Raw genomic sequence first — 20,653 nt, forward strand, 5'->3', positions numbered from 1 at the left:
GTGCCTCCTTCCCGGCTTTCAAAAACCCTTGGATTAAAAAGATCAGAACCCAACAAAGTGCATCGAGAGCCTAGCCACTGTACAGAAACAAGTGCCACAAATAGTAACAAAATAACTAGCCCAATAACCTGTCTGCTGTACTGGTGCTAAAATGAGATTGTTGGTGGCACATTAGCATAGCAGTTGGAGTGACATTATTCCAGCTTGGGGCGTACTGGAGTTTGGAGTTCAATTTCAGTGCCATCTGTAAGGAGTTTCTGCATCTTCCCTGTGAACTGTGTGTGTTTCCTCTGGGTGCTCTGGTTTCCTCCCACATTCCAAAGGTGTACTGATTAGTAGGTTACGCTCAAGACTGTGGAGATGACAGTGGACTTCAAGAGGAGCCCCCCAATACTTCTCCCACTCACTATACTCAACAGTATTGTGTCTGCTGTGGAGACCTTCAGGTTTCTGGGTGTCACAATCTCCCAGGACCTGAAGTGGACACCCAACGCGGACAGTCTTATCAAAAAGGCTCAGCAGAGTTTGTATTTCCTACGTCAACTCAGGAAGTACAACCTACCTCAGGAGCTGCTGATTTAATTCTGTTCAGGAATAATCCAGTCTGTTCTCTGTTCGTCCATCACTGTCTGGTTTGGATCAGCTACCAAACAAGACAAGAATAGACTCCAAAGAACCGTCAGGGCTGCGGAAAGGATTATTGGTGTGAAGCTGCCCTCGATCCAGGACTTATATGCATCTGGAGTCAGGAAGCGAGCAAGCAGCATCATTGTAGACCCATCACACCCTGGACATCACCTGTCCCAACTTCTTCCTTCTGGTAGGCACTTTAGATCACTGTATGCCAGGACTAATAGGTACAAGAACAGTTTCTTTCCGTATGCCATCAGTCTTATGAACACTTGAATTTTAGTCTATTATAAACCAAGTCCACCTGTACATACACAGGTATACCTCATTGTATATAGTTCACGATTATTTGCACTATTGTTTTGTTTGCTTTTTGATTCTGTACAGTGAGAGCTCAGGGAAACCGGCATCAAATTCCCTGTATGTGTCCACATACTTGGCGATGATAAAGGATTCTGATTCTGGTCATTGTAAATTCTCCTGTGAGTAGGCTAGGTTAAATAGGTGGGTTGCTAGGCTCATTGGGCCAGAAGGACCAGTTCCTCACTGTACAGTCCTGTGCAAAGTCTCAGGCACATGTATATAGCCAGAGTACCTGAGACTTTTGCATAGTACTGTGGTAATTTTATGTATTGTGCTGTACTGCTGCCACAAAAAAACCCACAAAGTTCATAACATATGTGAGTGATGATAAACTTGATTCTGATATGGGACTCTATTGTGGACTGATAGTGGGAAGGGGGCTGGGGGAAGGGAATCATCGTTGGGAAAGGGGGAAGGAGAGGGGAGGGAGTGGGGAGCAGCAGAGAGACATTCTGTAATGGTCAATAAACCAATTATCAAATTATCAAATTAATCTTCCCTGTGTGTGTGTGTATATATATATATATATATACACACACTAAGACTGACCATACTGTATCTCTAAATAAATAAATAGATCTTTCAGCTCAATTTCAAATTTCAAGATTATTGTCATGGGCGTAAATACCCAGGGTACAAACACCATGAAGATTAGCTTTCTGCAGCAGCAGCAGCACAGTACTTGACAAACATAAATTACATAGATGTAAATGAGCATAAATTATAGATAATTTACATACAAGAGTAAATAAAATAAATATAATAAGATCAGTACAAGTTGAGAGAAATATAATCTGAGGCAGAAGGGATTTTTCAGTTCAACAACCTGGCGGCAGTGGGAGAAGAAGCTATTGATTAACCTTGAGGAGTCGGTCTTCAGATTTCATCATTAAGGACCTCCATCACCCAGGACATGCCCTCTTCACATTGCTACCATCAGGGATGAGGTACAAGAGTCTGAAGACACACACTCAGTGATTCAGGAACAGCTTCTTCTCTCCTGCCATTGTATTTCTGAATGGACAATAATCCCACGTACACCATCTCACTACTTTTTTGCCCTACTAACTTAATTTAACTTTTATATATACTGTATATTTAGACTTATTGCAATTCACAGTTTTTACTATTATGCATTGCGATGTACTGCTGCTGTGTGAGAAGTTTCACACCACATACCGGTGATATTAAACCTGATTCTGTGTCTCCTGCATGTTTTATCCAAAGCCCTGATCTCCGACGTTGCAACACTCCCTGCTCATTGCTAGCTTTGACCCACAGACTCACTTCCATGGGACTTTTTTGTTGTTCTCCATCTCTCTCTCTCTCTCTCTCTATATATATATATACACATACAGAAAGGTGTTGGGATAGGGCCAGTAACATCATGAAGGATCTCACCCACCCTGCTCATGGACTGTTTGTCCCACTCCCATCAAGGAGGAGGCTATGTACCATCCACACCAGGACCACCAGACTCAAAAACAGTTACTTTCCCCAAGCAGTAAGGCTGATCAACACCTCCACCCACTGACCCACCCCTCCACACAACCCCCAACCACCACTACTTTATCACTTCCTGGCAGTCACCTTATGTACAGACACTCCTGTGCCTAGCGTCACTTTATGGACATACAATCAATCTGCAGTATAGACAGTAAATAAGTTGTCTGTGCATTTATATTTATTGTTTTTTATTATTGTGATCTTTATCTTACTGTATTTTATTTAGTGCTGTGTTGGATCTCGAGTAACAATTATTTCATTCCTCCTTACACTTGTGTATCAGAAATGACATTAAACAGTCTTTATCTTGGACTCATGTTTGTAGCATTATTTTTATTTCTACAGTTTGTCTTCTTTGTGCATTGGTTGTTTGCCAGTTTTGTCTGTTTATGTATAGTTTATCCTTAAATTCTACTGCATTTATTTTTCCTGTATTTGCCTGCAAGAAAATAAATTTCAAGATAGTATATGATAGCTATACATACTTTGATAATAAATTTACTTTGAACTTTGACATTGCAATTCCTGGTTGAGGCATGAGTGGCCTTGCTGAACAGAATTGGGTGGAAAGTAATCCCCACAATATCAGGGTGGCTTCCATTCTGAAATGTGCTTCACATTGTTAATGTTTAGACCTGCAGAAAAAATATGGGGGGATAGCTCACAGCCTTTATCCCAGGGTTGTGGAATTAAGAACTAGAGGGTATATTTTAAAGGGTGAGAGATGATAATTTCCAGGGATCTAAGAGATAAGATTTTCATCCCAAGGGTGGTTAGGATATGGAACGAGCTGCCAGGGGAAGTGGCTGAGGCAGGTACAATAACAACGTTTACATGATTCCCGGACAGGTACATAGATTGGAAAGGTTTAGATCAGGGGTGGCCAACCTTTTACATTCGATGCGCCAATTTTTTCATGCACAAGTTCAGATGCGATTTTTTCACGCACGAGTTCTATATTAACATATTTTCACAAGAATTGAATGGGAGTACAAGAGCTGTATGGTGCATCTGAACTCGTGAGTGAAAAAATTGATGCATGGAATGTAAAAGGTTGGCCGCCCCTGGTTTAGATGAATACTGGTTACTTTTGAGCAAATGGCACTAGGGTTAGGTGGGGGTCTTGGACAATTTGGACCAGTTCAAAGTTCAAAGTAAATTTATTATTAAAGTGTATATGTGTCACCATATGCAAACCTGAGACTCATTTTCTTCCAGGATTTCACAGTTAGTACAACGAAACACAACAGAATCAATGAAAAGCCGTACACAACAAGATGGCTGAACAACCATTGTGCAAAAGACGACAAACTGTGCAAATACAAAACGATAGAAAAAGAACAAAATAATAATAATAAATAAATAAGCAATACACATTGAGAACATGAGATGAAGAGTCCTTGAAAGAGAGTCCGTAGTTTGTGGGAACGGTTCAGTGCTGGGTTGAGTGAAGCTATTTCTCTAGTTGAGGGTTTCCCAACCTTTTTAATGCCATGGATCCTTACTATTAACCAAGGGGTCTGTGGACCCGCAGGTTGGGAACCCATGTTCTGGTTCAGGAGCCTGATGGCTGAGGGCTCATAACCGTTCCTGAAATGGGTGATGTGGGTCATGAGGCTCCTGTACCTCTTTCTTCATGGCAGCAGTGAGGAGAGAGCATGACCTAAGTAGTAGGGGTCCTGGATGATGGATGCTGCTTTTCTGTGACAGTGCTCCGTGTAGATGTGTTCATTGGTAGGGAGGGCTATAACTGTGATGGACTGGACTGTATCCAGTACTGCTTGTAGGCTTTTCTGTTCAAGGGCATTGGTGTTTCCATTCCAGATTGTGATGCAACCAATCAGTGTACTGTCCACTGCACATCAATAGAAGTTCTTCAAAGTTTTTGGTGACATGCCAAATTTTTGCAAACTTCTTAGAAAGTAGAGGCACTGCTGTGGTTTCTTTATAATGACACTTACATGCTGCTCTAGGACAGATCCTGTGAAATGATAGCACTGTGGAATTTAATGTTTCTGACATTCTCCACCACCTGTCCCTCGATGAAGACCTTTGGTTTCTTCCTGCTGTCGTCTATGTCGTATGACTCCATGGCACGGATTATCACAATCAATTCCAACACGGTCACCAACCAACCCATCCCCACACCACCCCCCCCCCCAATGTCCCACCCTCTAGTGCCAGAGGCACAAACAACAAGCCACACTTACCTCTTGCTTCCTTTATCTGTGTTTTCTCATTTACCATCATCATCGTCATTTTGTGCCATGTCATATGACATGGGCGATCATGGTCTTTAACCATGGTTGTTCTTGGGAATTTTTTCTACAGAAGTGGTTTGCCATTGCCTTCTTCTGGGCTGTGTCTTTACAAAACAGGTGACCCTAGCCTTTTCAGGGATTGTCTGCCTGGGTCAGTGGTTGAATATCCAGGACTTGTGATATGCACCAGCTGCTCATACGACCGTCCACCACCTGTTCCTGTGTCTTCACGTGGCCCTGATCGGGGGATACTACACCTTGCCCAAGGTGACCTGCAAGCTAATGGGGGGAAGGAACATCTTACACTTTCTTTGATAGAGACGTCTCTACACCTCACCACCCTAGAAAATAAATTGTACACAAAAAAAGAAATAGTGAGGTAGTGTTCATGGGTCCATGGACCATTCAGGGCTCTGATAGCTGAGGGGAAGAAGCTGTTTTTGAATCATTGAATGTGGGCCTTCAGGCTCCTGTATACATCCTCCCTGATGGTAGTAATGAGTTGTGGGAAGGAGATTGTTATGCCTCCTCTGGTAGAGAAGTACCTCCACCCTGTCACCCTCATTCACCATCGGGCAAGTTAAAAGGAAGTTGCCCTCCAGAGGCCACGAATGGAAAAGTTGGGAATCAGTGCTTCTGCGTGCTTCCCCTACAGCACGTAAGCTTGAGACATATAACACGATGAGGGGCATAGTCAGAATAGACAGCTGATATTTTACTCCACACAGGCTGGAAATGTCTAAAACTGGTGGGTATGCATTTAATATGAGCAGTGGTAAAATCAAAGGAGCCATGTGAAGTAAATGCTTTACACAGAGAGTGGTGGGAATGCACTGTCAGGGGTGGTGGTAAAGGCATTTTAGAACAGGAGTTCCCAACCTTTTTTATGCCATGGACCCCTACCATTAACTGTGCATCCCAGGTTAGGAACCCTTGTTTTAGAGGCTTTGAGATAGGCAGAAAATTGAGATATATGGACCATGTGCGGGGAGAAAGGATTGGTTTAATTAGGCACCATTAGCTCGATTAGTTCTGCACAGCTTTGTGGGCTGAAAGGCCCTTTCCTTTGTTTTAATGTTCTATGTTTTCTCATATATCAGTGTGCATACATGCAACCTCAAAAGTTTATTTTTCATTTTCCTGCTGCTCTTAGATGGGTACCATTAACATTCCCTCTAATCTTTTTACAACTGCGTGGAACAACCATTGCTCGGAGCAGGAATTTTTACACCACTTGAAAACTGCGTGGAACTTTAAATGGCATTGGTGTTTCAGCAGGCAGATGCTTCTTTATAACAGAAAGCTACTGACTTCCATTCTGTGTTTATTGTTACAATTTGTAAAATCTTGGAACTTGAAACATTGATAATGTAAATATGTTGAAGCTCTAAAATGTTTCAAAGTAAAGGTTGTGGCATGTTTATTATTTTGAAAATCTATGGATTTTTTCATTAACATATAATTCATTATAAGGTATTTCACAATTATATTAGCATAATTTCAAAAGAAAAAGAAAATTCCAACTGTGTGGCAACAATGGCTATGTGCACAGGAGCATTTCAGTTAGTGTACAGCCATGTGCCTGCGTAGCTTAGAAGGAACAGTGGGTTTCACCCAGAGCTCCTCATATTCAGGCTGCTTTGAGGCTGTTCTGATGGATGAGATGTTCATGACTGCAATTTCTTGATTTTGGATCTGATGAGCTTCACAAAGATTGCCCCACACACAGCAGGAACCAACTAAGCTCTTGACGCTGGGGTTGAAGGTTGTGGGAGCAACATATTTCTCACAATGTTTAATAATTCTTTCCTAATAGTTCTTACCCTCTGCAGGGAGTTGCAGACACAGCCCAGTGCATTATGGAGACTAGCTTCCCATCTATGGACTCCTTCTACACTTCTTGATGCCCCAGTAAGGCAGCCAGCATAATCAAAGGCCCCACCCACACTAGACATTCTCTCTTCTCCCCTTTCCCATTGGGCAGGAGATAAAAAAGCCTGGAAGTATGTATCGCCAGACTCTAGGACAACTTCTATCCTGCTGTTATCAGACCCTTGAATGGACCTCTTGTAAGATAAGATGGACTCTTGACCTCACAATCTACCTCAATATGATCTGCACTTTCTTGTTTACCTGCAAAGCTGTTACACTTTATTCTGCATTGTGATTATTTTTACCTTGTTCAATGCACAGTGTAATAATTTCATCTGCATAAGCAGTACAAGACAAGCTTTTTACTGTATCTTGGTGTATAAGACAATAATAAGCCAATCATTCGTTCATTACATGCCGCGTTGTATGAGATGGATGATCATGGTCTCTCCATGACCATGATTGTTCTTGGCAAATTTTTCTACAGAGTTGGTTTGCCATTGCCTTCTTCTGGGCAGTGTCTTTCCAAGATGGGTGACCCTAGCCATTATCAATACTCTTCAGAGGTTGTCTGCCTGGTGTCAGCTGTCACATAACCTGGACTTGTGATGTGCACCGGCTGCTCATACGACCATCCGCCACCTGCTCCCATGGCTTCACGTGACCCTGATCGGGGGGCTAAGCAAGTGCTACACCTTGCCCAAGGGTGATCTGCAGGCTAACGGAGGGAAGGAGCACCTTACACCTCCTTTGGTAGAGACACATCTCTACCCTGCCACCCAATTAAACCAAACACATTCATTTCCTCACTGAGATCAGCAGGAGTGAAGGAAGACGAGAAGTGGCTTGATAGAGATGTACAAAATGATAAGAGGCACAGATTGAGTGGACAGTCAGAGGCTTTTTCCCAGGGTGAAAATGATTGATACAGGGTAGTGTAATTTTAAGGTGATTGGAGGAAAGAACTTGTGGGGGGGGGGTGGGTTGGGTGATGTCAGAGGGAAGTTTTTTTATGCAGGAAGTGGTAGGAGCATGGGACATACTGCCAGGAGTGATGGGTAGAGGCAGATACATCAGGGACATTTAAGAGACTCTTAGTCAGACAAATGGAGGGTAATGTGGGAGGGAAGCAATAGATTGATTGAACTTCGAGCAGGTTAAAAGATTGACACAATATTGTGGGCCGAAGGACCTGTTCTGTACTGTAATGTCTTATTTTAGTTTAATTAGAGATACAGCATGGAACTGGGCCTTCCGGCCCAACAAGTTGCACTTCAAGTGATGCTGATCAGGGGCTAAGCAGGTGCTACACCTTGCCCAAGGGTAATCTGCAGGCTAGCGGAGGTATGACAGTGAGCAATTTCAAGTTCCTGGGTGTCAATATCTCTGAGCACCTAACCTGGACCCTACATACCCTACATACTGATACAACCATAAAGAAGGCAAAACTATGGCTGTATTTCATTAGGAGCTTGAGGAGATTTGGTTTGCTATCTAAAACACTTGAACACTTCTACAAATGCACCATGGCGAGTATTCTGATTGTATCGCTGTCTGGTATGGGGGGAACGGGGGTGGGGGCGGCTAAGGTACAATATCGAAATAAACTGCAGAAACTTGTAAAATGAGTCAGCTCCATCATGGGTACTAGCCTCTGTGGTATCCAGGACATCTTTGAGGAGCGAAGGGTACGTCCCCATCACCCAAGACATGTCCTCTTCTCACTGTTACCATCGAGAAGGAGGTACGGGAGCCTGAAGACACACACTCAGCGATTCAGGAACAGCTCCTTCCCCTCTGCCATCTGCTTTCTAAAAGGACACTGAACTCGTGAATACTACCTCACTACTTTCTTGTTTCTGTTATTTTGCACTTCTTATTTTAACTATTTAACAGAACTCAGTATTTTTTCTCCGTATTTATTTATCATGTATTTTATTGTACCGCTGCCGTAAAGTTAACAAGTTTCATGACATAAGCTGATGATATTAAATCTGATTTGGAGTCTGGCCTATTTAACCCTAGCCTAATTACAGGGTAATTTACAAGGACCAATGAACTTACTGACAGATACACCTTTGGAATGTGGGAGGAAACTGGAGTACCTGGAGGAGACCCACGTGGTCACATGAAGAACGTTCCCACTTCCTACAGACAGCATCGGAATTGAGCTGAGAACTGTGACGCCCCCGAGCTGTAATCGTTCTATGCTTTCCATGTTAAACCTGATCCTGGCGCATGAAGCAATCTAGACGATTGTTACAGTTTCATTCATACCATCCTTCACTAGTAGGAAAACACAAGTCGGGCAATTGCTGTGTGAAATGTGAGAGCTAACCCACCCTTCTCACACCCAATGATTGCCAGCTGGGCTGAAAACAAAAAGCAGGTAGAAATCTATGGAAAAATTGTGGGATAAACAAGGTACCTCCTGGGAGTTGCTGAATTACTTTATTTAACCTTGCAGAAATATGTTTGGAGTGGTTATCTCTTGGCATCTATTGGTTGCTAAGCGATCATTTTCATTACTCACGATCATGAGATAATTCATACTGATATCAGGCTAACTTCTTTCACCAAATGAAGGACTGACAGACTTCAATTTTTCATAACGTCATTTCATTCAACAATTTACTGCAAACCCATTTGCCCTGTCCCATCCACCGAAAGTAATGAGGAATACCGTGTCTTTAGAGAGTAGAAATGATGTTCACTGTCAGGGTTATTGCAAGGAGCTTCAGATAGTGCGTGACTCCCTCAAAACGTAAGGGAGGTTTTATTTTTTTTTTGGGATGACCCTGTGACCAAGCCTGTGGATGATACAAAGATAGGTGGAGGCGCAGCTCGTGTTGAGGAAGTAGAGAGGCTACAGGACGTCTTCAGACAGAATAGGAGAATGGGAAAAAAGTGGCAGATGGAACACAGTGTTGAGAAGTGTATGGTCATGCACTTTGGCAGAAGAAGTACAAGCGTATTTTCTAAATGGAGAGAAACTTCAAAAATCTGAGATGCAAAAGGATTCGAGAGTCCTTGTGCAGGATTCCCTGAGGGTTAATTTGCAGGTTGAGTCAGTGATGAGGAAAGCAAATGCAATGTTAGCATTCTTTTCAAGAGGACTAGAATATAAAAGCAAGGATGTAATCTTGAGGCTTTATGAGGCACTGGTGAGGCCTCACTCAGAGCATTGTGAGTCAGTTTTGGGCCCCCAGTCAAAGAAAGGATGTGCTGACATTCAGGAAGGTTCAAAGGAGGTTCACAAAAATGATTCCAGGATTGAATGGCTTGTTGCATGAAGGATGTTTGATGGCTCTGGGCCTGTATTCACTGGAATTCAGAAGAATGTAGGAAGACCTCATTGAAACCTTCTGGATGTTGAAAGGCCTCGACAGAGTGGATGCGGAGAAGACGATTCCTATGGTGGGGGAGTCTAAGACCAGAGGACACAGACTCAAAATAGAGGGACGTCCTTTTAGATTGGAGATGATGAGGAATTTTTTAAGCCAGAAAGTCGTGAATCTGTGGAATTCGTTGCCACAAGTGGCTGTGGAGGTCAAATCATTGGGTATATTGAAGGCAGAGATTGATAGATTCTTGATTAGTCAGGGCGTGAAGGCAGGAGAAGGCAGGAGATTGGAACAGAGCAGGAAAATGGATCAGCCATGATGAAATGGCAGAATAGACTTGATGGGCCTAATGGCCTAATTCTTCTCCAATAGCTTAAGATCTTATCATCTTATTTCATATAGAGATACAGTATTGAACAGGTTCTTCTAATCCCACTGCCTAGCAACCAAGCTGGCAATCACTGGACAGTTTACAATGACTAATTAACCTACTAGCTTTCAAATCCCTTACTCACTCTTCCTTCAGTTAGTCCTGACGAAGGGTCTCGGCCTGAAACGTCGACTGCACCTCTTCCTACAGATGCTGCCTGGCCTGCTGCGTTCACCAGCAACTTTTATATGTGTTGCTTGAATTTCTAGCATCTGCAGAATTCCTGTTGTTAACCTACTAACTGAAATGTCTTTGGACTGTGGGAGGAAAGCAGAGAACTGGGAGGAAACCACATGGCCACAGGGAGAATGTACAACTCCTTACAGATAGCGCCACTATAGAACTCTGAGCTCTGGAATACCCTGACTTGTAATGGCATCGCGCTAGCTGCTACACCATGGCTGTAAAAGTTGGGTAGTGAATTTGTCCGTGAATTGCTTCTCAAATCTCTGGATTTAATCTTGGAATAATATGGTGCTGCAGTGCATTGATGGTACTGTAATGCTTTGCATAATGCTATTACAGCACCAGCATTCGGCACCAGTGCCCACTGCTGTCTGTAAGGAGTCTGGATGTACCCTGTGGATTTCCTACGGGTACTCGTTTCCTCCTACATTTGAAAAGCGGACAGGTTAGTGAGGGTTAGTAAGTTGTGGGCATGCTGTGTTGGTGATGGAAGTATACTGACACTTCATGGGCTGTCCCCGGCACATCTTTGGACGGTGTTGATCGCTGAAGCAGGCCTAGCATTTCATACTATTGCCTGGTGCTGGTGATGCATTGAGCTGTTGTAACTACCCGTTGAAGAGCCATCCTGCCCTGCTGCAGTGCGGTGTCTGCACCGCACAGTTGTGCAGGGTGTTAGGGTGCTCACAATTATGCCTCTGTATAAGGCCGTGCATAGTCCAGCTCTCCTCAGAAAGTAGAGGCGTTGGTGAGCTTTCTTGACTGTGGAGGATGTGTTCTGGGGCTATGAAAGCCTGTGCAAGATGTGCACTCCCAGGAGTCTGAAACTAGAAATGTGAAAGGACTTCAGAGTAAACGTGAATGATTTCAGATCTAGGTCCTTTCCAAAGGCCACCCAAGCCTTGCTCTTCTTGCTGCCATTGGGCAGGAGGTAGAGGAGCCTTAGGCCTCACACCACCGGGTTAAGCAACAGCTATGACCTTTCAACCATCAGTTTCTTAAACCAGCATGGAAAATTTGACTCACCTCAACATTGAACTGATTCCACAACCTACGGACTCACTTTCAAGAACTCTACATCTCATGTTCTCAGTATTATGTATGAGTTCATTTATTTATTACTTTTAAAAATTTTGCACACTTGTCTTCTTCTGCACCTTGGTTGTTTGTCCATCTTTGTATGTGTGTAGTTTTCCATTGATTGCATTGCATTTCTTTGAATGAATGCCCACATGAAAACAAATCTGAAGGTAGTGTATGGTGATATGTTACTATACGTACTTAGATAATTAATTTACTTTGAACTGAGTAACAGCTTTTTCCCCCAGGCTGTGAGACTTCTGAACACCCTGTTACCACCCAGCACACATTATCTATGACAGCGCCAGTAGCCTGATACTGTTCACATAAAATGCTGGAGGAACTCAGCAGGCCAGGCAGCATCTACGGAAAAGAGTAAACATCCGATGTTTCGGGCCGAGGTCCTTCTTCAGGACTGGAAAGGAAGGGGAGAAGTCAGAATATGAAGGTGAGGGGAGGGGATGAAGAAGTACAAGGTGGTAGGTGAGAGGTGAAACTGGGAGAAAGGGAAGGGGTGAAGTAAAGAGCTGGGAAGTTGATTGATGAAAGGGATAAAGGACTAGAGAAGGGGGAATCTGATAGGAGCGGACAGGAGGCTATGGAAGAAAGGGAAGTGGGGGAGCACCAGAGGGAGGTGATGGGCAGGTAATGAGAGAGGGAAATAGGAAAGGGGAATGGTGAAGCAGTAGAGTGGGGCATTTCTGGAAGTTTGAGAAGTCAATGTTCATGCCATCAGGTTGGAGGATACCTCGGAATATAAGGTGTTGCTCCCCTAACCTGAGTGTGGCCTCATCCTGGCTGTAAAGGCGGCCATGGATTGACAGTCGACACGGGAATGGGAATGGGAAGTAGAATTGAAATGTGTGTCCACCTGTTCTATGTTTAAATATGTGTTGTATATGCACTTTATGTCAACTTGTACATTGTCTCCACTGCATCAGTTCCCAGAGATATCCTTTTTCTTCAAAAAAATGCGTTTTCCTTTCATCCACCATTGATCCTGCACTCACCCACACCTTCTCCATTTCCTGAACATCTGGGCTCACATCATCTTCCTGCCACCTTAACAGGGATAGAGTTTCTCTTGTCCTCATCTATCACCTCATCAGATTCTGCATCCAACACATCATGCCCTGTAACCTCCACCATCTTCAATGGGATCCTACCATCAAACGCATCTTTACCTCCCGCTACTCTTCACTTCCCACAGGGATAGCTCCTTCTGTGATTCCCTTGTCCATAAGACCCCTCCCACTAATCTCCCTCCTGGCAAATATCCTTGCAAGTGACAGATGCACTACACCTGGCAATTTACCTCCACAGAGCCCCAAACAGTCCTTCCAGGTGAGGTAACACTTCACCTGTGAATCTGTTGGGGTTGTGTATGGTATCTGCTGCTTCCGATGGGACCTCCTGGACATTGGTGAGACCTGACGTAAATTGGGGGATCTCTTTGTTGAGCACCTCCGCTCCATCACCAGAAATGGGAATTCCCAGCGGCCAACCATTTTAATTCCTATTGTCATTCCCATTTCGACATGTCAATCTACGGCCTCCTTTTTTGCTACAATGAGGCCACCCTAGGTGGAGGAGCAACAACTCATACTCCGACCAGGTAGCCTCCAACCTGATGGCATGAACATCACTTTCCTCTTCTAGTAATTTTTCCCCTCTCCCTTCCTTCTTCTTCTATTCCTCTCTCTGGCCTCTTACCACTTCTCCTCATCTGCCTATCACCTCCCCATGATGCCCCTCCTTCTTCCCTTTCTCCCATGGGTCCACTCTCCTCTCCTATCAGGTTCCTCCTTCTCCAGCCCTTTACCTTTCCCACCCACTTGGCTTCACCTATCGCCTTCAGCTGGTCCTCCTTCCCCTCCTCCCACCTTTTTATTCTGGCATCTTCCCCCTTCCTTTCCAGTCCTGATGAAGGATCTCAGCTGGAAACATTGACTGTTCATTCATCTCCATAGATACTGCCTGACCTGCTAAGTTCCTTAGCATTTTCTGTGTGTTGCTCTGGATTTCCAACATCTAGATAATCTTTTGTGTTTAATATCTCCAGACTATTTACTTTTTTTAATCATCTGTTAATATTTTTATGTTAGTATTATTTTTTGTGCTGATTGTGATATATGTACTGTGCTTTGCACCCTGGTCCCAGAGCAATGTTGTTTCGCCTAGCTGTACACATCTGCATGATTGAATGACAATAAACTAGTACTTGAACTATAAATATTAATGCTTAAATACAACACACAGTCGGAAAAGAAGCCTGGACTTAAGAGTGATTTTTTTCAAAATATTCGGTAGTAAAATTCAAAGTAATTTCCTGACACCACTCTTTTTTCAGGATGCTCCTTGGACTTCTCAAGGAAAGATATTAGAACTATGAACACATATGGCAATTATTATCCATCCACAGTTTTTAGGCGCTGGGAAAATGTACCAGAATTTTAAACCATATTTTTTGTGAAGGAAAATGCATATATCATTTTCTGAAGGTTAGAGGGGTAGAAATCAAAGGAAATGTGTACTTTCAGTTTTATAATTCTGAAAAAACAGTTTGTATATGTGGACGGACAGAAGGGGAAATATTTGGATAAACATTTAGAAGAATGAAAGAGAAGAAAGCACATGATAAAAGATAACACACACCAGCTTCTTTGTCATTTGAACCTTTTGCCAACGTAAACAGGGAGTTGTCTGGGCCTAAAGCTATCTTTTCATTTTGTGTTGCTGTTTCCTTGTGTTTATGAATTATTTTCTGTTTTTTTTAAACATAAAAGAAGAAATTACCCACAGAAATTCAATAAAAAATAAAGTCAGGAAATCCCCATATACTGTTTACATTTGAAGGCAAACATGTTGAATATGTGGTCTAACATCTGCAGTATGTGTTTATGCACCTCTGTATTTTCCTCTTCCAGTTAGTTCACCCTATTTCCCTCACATGGACAGTGACTTGTATGGGGCCTGTGTCTTACTGGGACCCCATTAGTCCAGGGGAATTTCTAACTCAAAATGACTGCTCTCTCTTCCTGACTGTGGTGATCTGTCAGACAGAGGGGAATGTGGGTGGATCCCAGATTCCTAGTGCTCTGCACTTTCCTACAATTCCATCTGGGAACACCTGGATAAGATGCACTGCCTCCTTGGTGTTCAGGAGCCTGCCACTCTCAGACAAGGAAGAAAGACATAAATTTTCACGAACTCCATGTTCTAGTGAAATTGGAATCCGAATTTTCACAGGGAAAGCCCTCCTCACCCTTGAGTACATCTACATGAAGGGCTGCCACAAGAAAGCAGCATCCGTCATCAGGGACCCCCATCATCAAGGCCAGGCTCTCTTCTCGCTGCTGCCATTGGGAAGGAAGTACAGGAGCTTCAGGACCCAAACCGCCAGTTCTCTCACCACAGCTCTGAACTGATTCCATAACCTATTCAACTCACATTCTCAGTATTATTTATTATTATTAGCAAAGCACACAAAATGCTGGAGGAACTCAGCAGGCCAGGCAGCATCTATGGAAAAAAGTACAGTCGAAGTTTCAACTGCCGAAGGGTCTCGGTCTAAAATGTCGAATGTATTTTTTTTCCATAGATGCTGCCTGGCCTGCTGAGTTCCTCCAGTATTTTGTGTGTGTTGCTTGGATTTCCAGCATCTGCAGATTTTTTCTTGTTTGTTATTCATTATTACGTGTATTTGCATAGTACGTCTTGTTTTGCATATTGGTTGTTTGTCAGTCTTTGTGTGTAGTTTCTCATTGATTCTACTGTATTTCTTCAAATCCCTGAGTCTACTGGAGGCTGAAAGCCAGGAGGCAGCCTGATCTGGTGTGTGTGTGTGTGTGAGAGAGAGAAGATGGGACTTGTTTTGTTGTTCTTGTTGCATGTGTTGTTCTGCCGAGCATTGTGGGTATGTTGGCCCCGGAATTTGTGGGCTGACTTGTGGCAGCCCCTGGCACATCCTTGGGTGTGTCAGTTGTTTAAAAAAAATGACACATTTCACAAACATGAGAAAATCTGTCGATGCTTTGAATCCAGAACAACACACACAAAACGCTGCAGGTGTCACAACCATGGATACGACAACAAAGAAGATATGGCAATTGCACTCGTGAATATGCATGTGTCAGCTAATTACTATTTCATTGTGATGGTATTTAACTCCATTGTTTTCGTCACAGCGCTTGTTGAGATTTGAGCAAAGCACAGCAACATTTGCTGCCTGCTTGCATTCGGCCTTACCTGAGAAATTGGACTGTCGAGCCAACTGACTCTGAAGACTAGTGGTATCTGCTTTATATTTAGTTATTCCTTTCAACAGCAGCGTTGGCTTCATTTTTCATTTGAGAGTTTTAGGCCCTGTTTGGCCTAACATTTATTGTTTTCTTTTCCCTCTAGCACAGTTTGCATTAAAGTCTGTGAAATATTGACCCTCTTCAGTGTCACTCACTCCGTACTTGGGCCAAATCCGAACGTAGTGACAGAAGGAACTCAGCAGGTCAGGCAGCATCTATGGAAATGAATGAACAAACGACGTTTCAGGCTGAGACCTTCCTTCAGGACACAGTTGACTGTATGTTTCAATGTACATGTGGTAAATAAGTGAGTGTGAAACATGGTTAGTTGGCTGAGTGGGGAGACATGACATGTTATTATTAACCATATTTTTTGACTGAAATAGTTGAGCTTAGAATTGAAATTAAAACAGTTTTAGAAATAAAGTCACCACTGGTGTTTGTGGATCTTAGCAGCAGGACCAGGCTAAAGAGTCTCTGTATTGGTAAACACAAGAGATATGTTGGAAATCCAGAGCATCACACACAAAATGCTGGAGGAACTCAGCAGGTCAGGCAGCATCTATGGAGGCAAATAAAGAGTCAACATTTTAGACTGAAACTTGATCCTGAAGGAGGGTCTCAGTCCAAAACGTTGACTGTTTGTTCATCTCCATAGATGCTGCCTGACCTGTTGAGTCCCTGCAGCATTTTGTATGTTGATGTTCCAGTACTGGTAGTCTGTATTACACAACCACTTTAGTTGGAGACCTACCCAAATCAATTTGCCTGATGTATCACGATAGTGATTAGATTTTTGTTATTATTTTTGCCTTCTGTCTAGGCAGCAAGATGGAAAATCACTCTGATGAAAAATTGTGATTCATAATACACAGCTCAGGAGGAAGCATTGTTTGAACAAAACTGAATATTACACAAAGCCACATATTATTAGAAAAAAAGAGTAACTGCTGAAATAAAAAAACATTATAAATGTCTGTTTTATTTAATTTAAGCAATCTATCATTTTCTTCCCTCTGAAAAGAAATAGAAAAGAAGGATTTTTAAATAATCATTATTAAATATGGAGCAGGCATGTCACGGGATTACAAGATGCCAGGAGAGCCTTGATTACAATTTGCAGTGAGAATGACACTGATAGATGAAGTTTAGAAACTGCAGAACACCCTGGGTATTAGAAGTATATTTCACTTTTTTGTTAAATAAAATTACCAACGTGGAGCATATTTGAGTTTGTATTTATATGACTTTCCTTCAAAGGTTAGATTCTATTCAGTTTCTCCCTCGAATATTAGACCATAAGACATAGGAGCAGAATTAGGCCATTCCGCCCATCGAATCTGCTCTGCCCTTCCATCATGGCTGATTTATTATTCCTCTCAACCCCATTTTCTTGCCTTCTCTCTGCAGCCTTTGACACCCTGACTAATCAAGACCCTAACAAGCTCCACGTTAAATATACTCAATGATTTGGCCTCCACAGCTGTCTGTGGCAATGAATTCCACAGATTCACCGCCATCTGGCTAAAGAAATTCCTCCTCATTTCTGTTCTAAATGGATGCCCCTCTATTCTGAGTGCGTGCCCTCTGGTCCTAGACTCCCCCACTATTGGAAACATCCTCTCCACATCTACCCTGTCGCTAGGTTTCAATCAGACTCCCAGCCCTTCATTCTTCTGAGCTCCTTTATTAAGCACAGCTGTATACCTGCTCAGTAATGCACAGATCTAATCAGCCAATCATGTGGCAGCAGTGGGGCCCTCCAAAGCTCAAGGCCGACCATGGATGCTGTACCCTAGCTTTCTACGTGATATGCAACCCAGGGCAGTACGGTAAGGAGGGCATGGGGCAGGTTCCCCCTTTTCCTGCAGCCGATGAATCCAAAGGAGCATCAACGACTGACACAATTTGTTATCTGCAGAGGTTTGAGATCAGAGTTTTCTTTCTTCTAGATGTTCTGCCAACCACAGCTGATGAGCCCTGTCTGTTTTAAGGTGCCAGTAACATGCTCCTGCCCCTTCTCCTGTTAGTAGAAACAGTTCTGCCAGGCTTAAGAGCTAAATCACACTTGAAGACCAGGAGCTGGATTTGGTTGTCTGAGGCTACGTGAGAAGCACGTCATTAGGAGCATTTGATGGGGAGTGGGAGCTTATTCCCATTACCACCCCCAACTATGACAACCTTAGAAACCCTGGCAGCAACTTAATGCATTAAAACATAGTCGAGAGGTTCAGTTGTTGTTCAGACCAAACATCAGAATGGGGAAGAAATGTAATGTAAGTGACTTTGACTCCGGAATGATTGTTGGTGCCAGACAGGGTGGTTTGAGCATCTCAGAAACTGCTGATCTGGGATTTTCATGTACAACAGTCTCTAAGGTTTACAGGGGATGGTGCAAAAAACAAAAAAGAACATGGTGAACCACAGTTCTGTGGATGAAAGCTTACTTATTCTGGTCCTTACAGTTTACTGTCAAGCTTGTCTGTATGTGACATACTGAATGTAGTGTGAGAGTGCCTTCTGGGTAGATGATTTGTAAACAAAACAAACAGCAGCTCGTTTGTACGTCACCTCTCCACCTCTCCTGTGTGTTATTCACGGCCACCCAGCTTCCCAGTGCCATAAACTTAACAATGGCAATGAGCTGACAGCCCTCGCGCGATATTCATTGTTTCTTTCCCTTCGGTAGTAACAGTCCGTGTGAAACGCTGGCAGTGTACCGCTGTGTAAAGGGGGTGAGCGAGAAGAAAATGGTGACAGGAAGCATGGTGAGAGATGAATCCGAGGGGAGAAAGTGAGAACAGGATGGTTAATTAAAACAACCAGCTAACCTTTCTGGAATGTAATTGTCTTTGAAAATGGTGACAATGTTTGGAAACAAGTGTTCATCTTGCCGAAGGGTCTCGGCCCGAATCATCGACTGTTTACTCTTTTCCATAGATGCTGCCTGGCCTGCTGAGTTCCTCCAGCATTTTGTGTGTGTTACAATGTTTGGAAATATGGGGTCTAATGACAAAATGACAGAGCAAAGGAGTTCATACACTGAAAGATTTGAATATTTTGCACTGGAAAATCTAATTTCAGATGATATTTGTGCTCCAACTTTTGTGACTGTGATTGGTGCAAAAATGTTTAATTTATTACCAGGTCTTGTGCAACCTACTAAGCCCAGCAATAAGCCTTATCAGGACATTGTTAAAGTCTCAAAGGACCACAATTCCCCTAAATCTTTGATTATTGTTGAGAGGTTTAGATTTCATAAGAGAAATCAAGAGGAAGGTGAGTTTATTTCACAGTTTGTGCTGGTGCTGAAGCAGCTCGACATGGCCACTCCGGTGGGGATGTCTGTTATTTGTCAAGTAGGGTGCCGTGCACAATCCTGATTTGATAGAGATGGATGTGAGAACACGGAGGAACATCTGGTGAAACTTCTGAAATATCTGTTTCACTGCTGCTGCTACTGTGTGATCCAGAATCTCCAGAGGGGAAGGGCCCGAGTCCTCGGCTTTGCTTGTTGCTCGGCGGCCGGGGCGGAGGGGCTGGTCGGAGGCTCGAAGTTTTCGGACAGACTTAGAGTCCGCTGCGGTCGGGTGCTTCCAATGGTGCTGCATCGGCAAGTTGGCGACGCTTGGAGGTTCATGGCAGGGAGAGTTTCTCCCTTCTACCGTCTGCGTGAGATGATGAGCTATCGGGACTCTATGACTTTTTTATTACCATGCCCATGGTCCGCTTTTTATCAAACTACGGTATTGATTTGCACTGTTGTAACTATATGTTATAATTACGTGGTTTTGTAAGTTTTAGTCTTAGTTTGTCCTGTGTTTTTTTTGTGATATCATTCTGGAGGAACGTTGTATCATTTTTTAATGCATGCATTTCCAAATGACAATAAACGAGGGCTGAGTGTCCTCATAATCTAAAAAATTGTCTGGACACTGTGATATTGGGCAGTTGCTGAACAACACATTATGTGACAGATTCTTACGTGGTCTGCGTAGGGAGGCAATTCATCAACGTATGCATACAGAAGACAGACGGACATTGGGGAAGGCAGTTGAGATTAGTACGTCTATGGAGATGCAGCTAAAGAAGCACAGCTATTCCACTGACTTTAACAATAAGGCACCTATTGGCATTCAATGTTACCACTGTGGCAAAACTGAGCGCTCAGCAAGAGAATGCTGGGTATGAGGATTTAGACTGCCGACGCCGTGGCAAGAAGAGGCATATCGGACGTGCCTGTAAAAGTAAAAAAAGCACTGTCAACCAAAACACTGTAATAAAGAAAAAATGACTTTTGGAGAAACAAAAGGAAATATATGAACAAGACGGAGCACACTGGGGACAGGCTGAGTGACTCTTACTCTGTGGTTGAAGAAGCTTTTAATTTTTTCTCTGTTTTAGGACACTTGGATGGCACCTCCTGTACCTATTAAAGTAACCACAGTGTATATGTTTATCTCTTCGTTCTCTAGGTTACAATACGAAGCTCTGTGTGATTAGCTGCCAGCACTGCAGTTATTATTCATGTTAGACAGGGTAAATTTTGGTACTCATTCAGAACAAACTATTTAAGTTATGATTGAAAATTTAAAAACTTTGCAGGGAGGAGCAGTTTTAATTCTATAGAAGTTTCTTTTGGAGCTTCAAAGCAGCTAAGCTGAGTTTGCTCAGCGAGTC

The sequence above is a fragment of the Mobula birostris genome, chromosome 26 (assembly GCF_030028105.1).
Source record: "Mobula birostris isolate sMobBir1 chromosome 26, sMobBir1.hap1, whole genome shotgun sequence".
NCBI lineage: Eukaryota > Metazoa > Chordata > Chondrichthyes > Myliobatiformes > Myliobatidae > Mobula > Mobula birostris.